Source organism: Elephas maximus, chromosome 16 (genome assembly GCF_024166365.1).
Source record: "Elephas maximus indicus isolate mEleMax1 chromosome 16, mEleMax1 primary haplotype, whole genome shotgun sequence".
Taxonomy (NCBI): Eukaryota; Metazoa; Chordata; class Mammalia; order Proboscidea; family Elephantidae; genus Elephas; species Elephas maximus.
In genome coordinates this window covers 47,872,213-47,879,709 of record NC_064834.1, presented here as the reverse complement: position 1 = coordinate 47,879,709, position 7,497 = coordinate 47,872,213, and positions in this window count along the sequence as shown.

The following is a 7,497-nucleotide window of genomic DNA, read 5'->3' as shown; positions in this document are numbered from 1 at the left end:
TTGGTTTTAACCTTAAAAAACAAGCATGCCAAAGGTGATATCATTGAGTTGTAAGTATATTTTGTGTACATTTTTCCTCAGCTGTTAAAATATCTCTTATTTCATACTGGAATTGGAAAATGATGAGCTAGTTATAAGTCATGTCAAATTTTTTTTTCTGTCTTCTTCATTGCCAATAATTGCATCTCTAGTTAATCACTTTGATGTGACCTTTTAAACAACTTTTTCAGAGACTATATTTTTTTATTTTTAGTGAATGATTATAATCTTGTTTCAAAGAAAGAGTTTCCAGCTTTTCTTCTTTAATTTCATCTCATATAGATTAGTTTCCAAATAAAATCATCTATATTAATTTCAATGCTGTCATATTCCAGTTATTACAAATGTATTCGACCTGGTATAAGAAATAATCTTACAGTAAAACCATTGTTTTATTGACTGTTTCTTCCTCCTCTTGAGGGATACAGAGGTTCCAAGTACCTTTGCTTAATTCAGATTTATTGCAGTAGATATGTAAATATATATAGTCTTAGGCTGGGTTCTCTAGAGGAGTAAAACCAGTAAAGAGTACGAATATATAGAGAGAGATTTATATCAAGGAAACAGCTCACCAGATTGTAGGGGTTGGAAAGTCCCAAGTCCTTGGATCAGGATAGAGCCCTTTCCCAATTCATGGAGGTGCAGAAGCTAGTGAACTTAAGATGCGCAGGTCAGAGAGCAGGGCTCCTGCTCACAGGCTGTGAAGGTCAAGGAATCCCTAAGGTCAGCAGGCAAAACCACAAGGTTTCTCCTGATACATGTAGCTGCAGGGGCTGGTGAACCCAACATCGGCAGGTCAGGGAACAGGACTCCTGCTCACAGACTGTGAAGATCGACAAACCCCAAGATGGACAGGTAAGCTACTAGCTCAAGTCCCAAGAACCAGAGGTCAGACAAAGACAGCTGCTGGATCCAGAACAAGCCAACAACTTTTGCAAGGTGAGCAGGAAGGAAGTAGGCAGTGGAAGGCAGAGAGATGAAGGCTGAGGGGGCAGTGAGTTGCCCCACGGCCCACCCCTGCTGGTACCACTCAGCAGATTCCATCATGGGAGTGATTACAACATTATACAACTGCCAAAACATTGAGAATCATGACCCAGCCAAGTTGATGCACAATCTTAACCATCACATATATATGTATATATGGAAGTGAGAATTTTGTAGAGCCAGTGTTTTCACTATAAACTTCACAGTCATGTTTGTGGTGTGATATTTATCTGAATAGAATTATGCTTCAATAGCCAGATTTTCTGGAAGAAACACCAGTTATAAGTAGTATTGAGTCTGACTTCAGAAACATACTTGTTGGCCCTTTGCAGTTCCATGTACTTTAATAATTCTGTCAATTTTTATAAAATTTCTTAAATTTGAATTAAGTTCATACCAATTTGTGAAAAACTGGTATCTTTACAACACTGAAAGTTCCAATTCCAAAAAATGGGATATTCTTCAATTAATTTAAATCTTCTTTAATTTCACTCAGTAACAGTTTATACTTTTCTGTATAGAGGTGTCTTAGTCATCTAAAGTCATCTAGTGCTGCTATAACAGAAATACCACAAGTGGATGGCTTTAACAAAGAGAAGTTTATTCTCTCACAGTCCAGTAGGCTAGAAGTCTGAATTCACAGTGCCGGCTCCAGAGGAAGGCTTTCTCTCTGTGTTGGCTGTGGAGGAAGATCCTTGTCATCAGCCTTCCCTTGGTCTGGGAGCATCTCAGCACAGGAACCTCAGGTCCAAAGGACACGCTCTGCTCTCAGAGCTGCTTTCATGGTGTTATAAGGTCCCCAACTCTCTGCTTGCCTCCCTTTCCTTTTATCTCTTGAGAGATAAAAGGTAGTACAGACCACGCCACAGGGAAACTCCCTTTGCCTTGGATCAGGGAGGTGACCTGAGTGACTGTGGTGTTACAGTCCCACCCTAATCCTCTCAACATAAAATTACAATCACAAAATGGAGAACAACCATACAATACTGGGAATCATGGCCTAACCAAGTTGATACACACATTTTTGGGAGGACATAATTCAATCCATGACAAGACATCTTCCATATATTCCCACATATGTAATATTTTAATTGTAAATGGTATTTTCAATCAATTCTTTTCTAACATTTTTTTTCCTAGTATATAGAAAACAACTGATTTTGGCATGTTGACTATGCCCAAAAACATTGCTAAACTTACTTTTAACATTAATTTATCTGAACATTATTTTGGATTTCTTATATATACCAGCATGCCATCTGCAAGGAATCATTTATTCAAAAAGAACTAATGAGGAAACTTAGAAAGTTATCAAAACTAAGTGATAATGAAAACACTATGTATCAAATGTGCCAGATGCAAACAAAGCATTTCTCAAGTTTGAGGGCTATACACACACAGTTGTAAATGCTTCTATTAGCAAAGAAACCAAGAACCAAACCAAACCTCTTGCTGTTGAGTCAATTCCAACTCATAGAGATCTTATAGGACAGAGTAGAACTGCCCCAAAGGGTTTCCAGGGAATGACTGATTGATTTGAACTGCTGACATTTTGGTTAGCAGTTGAGCTCTTAGCCACTGCACCACTAGGGTTCCATTAGCAAAGAAAGAAGGTTTAAAATTAATAAGTCTGTATAAATGCAAAGAAAGTATAAGAGAAATTTAACAAGTAAGTAGCTTTTAAAAGTTGGCTTTACTATTGCTTTTCCAGGGAGCCCAGGTTGTGCAGTGGTTAAAGCACTCGGCTGCTAACCAAAAGGTTGGTGGTTTGAACCTACCAGCTCTTCACAGGGGAAATATGTGATGTGGCAGTCTGCTTCCATAAAGATTACAGCCTAGAAAACCCTACTGGACAGTTCCACTCTGTCATATAGTGTCGCTATGAATCAGAATTGACTGGACAGCACACAACAGCTTTCAATCAGGGAGATTTTAATATAACCCTCTCAGTAATTACTAGCTCAGTAAGAATATAGAACATATTTGAGAACAAGAAACAAGTTTGGTCTAATGGGCATATATAGAGTACTGACCCCAAAACCATGGAATATACATTGCTTGTAAGCGCACACAGAATGTTTATGAAAATTTACCCTGTTTTAGGCCATAAATAAGTCTTTAAGAATGTCATTGAATTAACATTAAACAGATCAAATAAATACTCTGACAACAACACAATTAAGTTATAAAAATTAAAAAAAGATAATTAAAATGTTTGGTTTTTTAAACTGCCAAATATTTATTCAAAGAAGAAATCATAAGGACACTTAGAAAATATTTAGATCTAAACAATAATGAAAACACTGTGTATCAAAAGTGTCACATGCAAACAAAGCCCTTCTCAAGTTTGAGCGATATATATATATATACTTGTAAACACTTCTTTTAGCAAAGAAGGTAATTTAAAAATTAATGAACCATGCATCTAATTTAAAACGTTATAAAAGTAACAGTAGTATAAACTCAAAAAAGGTATAAGGGAAATTTAAAAAGGGAAGTAAATTTTAAAAGTTGGTTCTTTGAAAATATTAATGAGTTAAACAAACCTCTAGTGAGAATGAGCATGTGAAAAAGAGAATACACAAGCAAGATTAGGAGTTTAAAAATGGCAGACATTGAAGTTTTAAAAGAAAAGAATACCAAGGACAATTTAGGCAAATAAATTTGGAAATTTAGAAAAAATAGACACATTCTTCATAAATATAAGTCAACAACAATAAGTTATGAGCACACAGAGTATCTGAGTGGTTCTTTAACCATTACATAAATTGAATCAGCAGTTAAATATTTAGCCCCTCATTCCCACCCACAAATTCTAAACATGCAAGAAACTATTCCCTGAAATTTTATACAATCTTTTTTTAAATTTTTATTGTGCTTTAAGTGAAAGTTTACAAATCAAGTCAGACTCTAATACAAAAATTTATAAACACCTTGCTATATATGCCTAATTGCTTTCCCCCTAATGAGACAGCACACACTTCTTCCTTACACTCTCTCTTTTCATGTCCATTCGGCCAACTTCTGACCCCCTCTACTCTCTCGTCTCCCCTTCAAACAGGAGATGCCAACATAGTTATACAATCTTTTTGAGAAAATAAAAAAAGAGGTACTGCTGCCTAAATTATTTTAAGATGCTAGAATAATCTTAATTCCAAACAATTACAATTCAAGGAAAATAATATTTAAAGAACAATGTCACTGATAGATGAAAAATTCACAACAAAAGTATTTCATAAACAAATTAATAAAAGTTAATGCATCATTACCACTGTTGATTTACCCAAGGGGTATTGATTCAACATCAAAAAACCTTGTAAGGTAACATAATACCACATTATCAGATTTAAAGCAGAAAAAATCACATGATCATCTTAATATATGTAATAAAAGCACTAAAAATAATTCAACATTTTTTCTTATTTTTAATTTCTGGAAAAAAAAATTGAGACCCATGGAGCCAACATAGTACTATAGACAGAAGCACCACACTGTCCCTCCACAGCAAAGACTGAAAAAAACTGAGTAAAACAGAAAAAAACATCAATCCTGGTACCCTAAGTGTCAAATGAAGAGATAAAGAACTCAGCCAAGCACCAAATGGTATAAGAAACTGACAGAAAACAGAGAGCAAGGAAAGAGATGTGTGGAGGTCCCCTATCTGCTAACGCAGCATGGATTCGCCATCTTGCACTCCTGTTAGAGATCAGTGACAGGGAGTATGAGAAAGCAGCTTCACAGAGCTCCCAGCAAGCAACAGAACACCCGGTAACCAGCCATATATGCTTTCCTAACCCCCACCCTTCTCCGCCCCAGGCCTCCACCAATTCCTGTTGACCACATTCTCTTGGCTGCGAGGCTCTGTTCCGCTTGAATTCGTCCCAACAACAGTGGCCAGCACCATCACTGCCATTTGTTTGTTGCTGATGTTGCTTTTTTCCATTTCTTTTGGTTTCCTTCCTGCCTCCATCACCTCCCCCTCCTTTCTCTTGAACACCCGGCTCTGTGTGCCAGCTTTGCTTCTTCTTGAAAGGCTGTGAAGCACCACTTAACTGGGAAACTGCTTCCCTGGACCGCACCACCATGCTTGTGGGATCCCCAGGTCCTTTTTTGTTTGTTTGCTTATTTTCTTTTTCTTTTCGAGGCTTGGGAACTTCTTCTAGCCAGGCTGTACTCCCCAGCTTGGGAGCCACTTCCTGAGTCTGCGCAGCTGCAATGGTGGGGACCCTGGGAGCATTTCCTTTTTTGTTTTGTTTTGTTCTGTTTGTTCATTTGTTTTCTTTTCCTTTTTGTGGTTTGGGGGCCCCTTCTAGTCAGACTGTACTGTGCAGCCTCAGAGCCACTTCTCCGGTTTTCGTGGTCACACCAGTGTGATGCCTGGGGTTTTTTCTTTTTTCCAGTTTTTTTTCTTTTTCTCTTTTTATTTTATTTTTTCCTTTTTGTTTTTCTCCATTTCTCAGTTTCTCATCTGTCCACGTCAACAACAAACTCCCTATGCACTCTTTTTTTGTTTGTTTTTGCTCCTGTTTCTGTCTCCTGTCTCTCTTCTTTCCCATATCCATGTTAGCGCCACATATCACAACAGTCTTTCTGCCTTCCCGCACAGTGTGCTGAACATCAAACCTCTGAGCAGCACAGGCACAGCCTACCAGAACCTGCCCTGCACTGATTCCCAGCCCACCCTGTAGGCTCTAATATGTGCCAAAAAAAAACCCATCCCAGCCCCTCCACTTCAGCTGGACCTGCCCTGCTGTACCACACATGAATGATTGGCCCTGCCCATTGGACAAGAAGGTGAAAACCATTGTACCAACAGACAAGCAAACAACAAAGAACACTCAGTCCACCTGCCCAGACATAACCAAATAAAACAAAAAAAGGACAAAACAAACAAATCTACAATCAATATATGAAGAAAATAACTACTGAATGTTCCAAAGACAGTAGACAATATGAAAACATATACAAAAACAGGACAGGATAGTTCCAGCAGGCATCCAAAATAAAACATGAGATAACTTTCCAGCAGAAGAAAAGGCACTAGAACTACCTGATAGGGAATTCACATCTCTAATATTCAGAACTATCCAAGAGTTGAAACAAAAAGCAGACAAAAATGAGGAAAAATAGACAAAGTCATGGAAAAGGCAGACAAATCCATAGAAAATGCAGACAAAAAATGAAAGATGTCAGGAAAATAATACTGGAACAAAATGCCAAAATAGAGTCACAACTAGAAATCACACAATAACAACAATAAAAATCCAAAAGATAAACAAGATTTCAGAAATGGACAGTGTCATAGAAGGGCTGAGGAGCAGGTTTGAAACAATGGAACACAGGCTCAGCAAAGTTGAAGACAAACACTTGGATACCACTTTGAGGAACACTCAGAAAACAGAATGAAGAAAAAGAAAGAAACCCTCAGAATTACGTGGGATACAAACAAAAGCAAAAATTTGTGAGTGATCAGAGCTCCAGAACAGGGGAAGGAAACGGAAAACAGAGCTGATCATTGAAGAATTGCTGACAGAAAACTTCCCTAATATCATGAAACATGAAAGCTGAACATAGAAGTTCGACAAACCCCATATAGGATAGACCCCACAAGAAAATCACCAAGGCATATCATACTCACACTCTAAAACCAAAGACAAAGAAAGAATCCTGAGAGCAGCTTGAGAAAAACAAAAAGTCACATACCGAGGGAAAACAAGACTAAGTTCTGATTATCCAACAGAAAACATGCAGGCAAGAAGGCAACGGTATGACATATACAAAACCTTAAAAGAAAAAATTGCCAACCAAGAAGAATATATCCTGCAAAACTCTCTTTCAAATATGATGGTGAAATTAGGACATTTCCAGATAAACAGAAATTAAGGGAATATGTAAAAACCAAACCAAACTAACAAAATTATTAAAGGGAGTCTTTTAGTTTGAGAACAAACAACATCAGACCACAGTCTGAATCTAGAACACAAGATCATACCATCTAGTTACCAACCCAGGAAATGAACTCTTAAGGACAGTCCAAAACCAAAAGAATTACAACAGGGAATCAGAGAGGTTAATTTGTAAATGACAATGTTAGAACAATAAGACAGGGAATAAACAGTGTAGGTATAGAACTTTCTAATGAAAAGGCACTCAAGGTGATACCAAGTAATAATAGACTGGTTCAAACCCAGGGAGATAAGGGTAAACTTCAAAGTAACCACAAATAAACTTAAGAAACCTACTCATCAAAATACAGAAGAAAAACATAAAGTCTCAGTAAAAACAAAATCTACAAAAACAAAAGAAATTTTTTAAAAATCCACAAACAAAAGGAATTAGCACAAAAGAGTAAGAGGAACAAAGAAAATGTCAGCACCACAAAAAAAGCACTACAAAATGATAGCAATAAACTCACACGTATCAATAATTATACTGAACATAAATGGCCTAAATGCATCCATAAAGAGACAG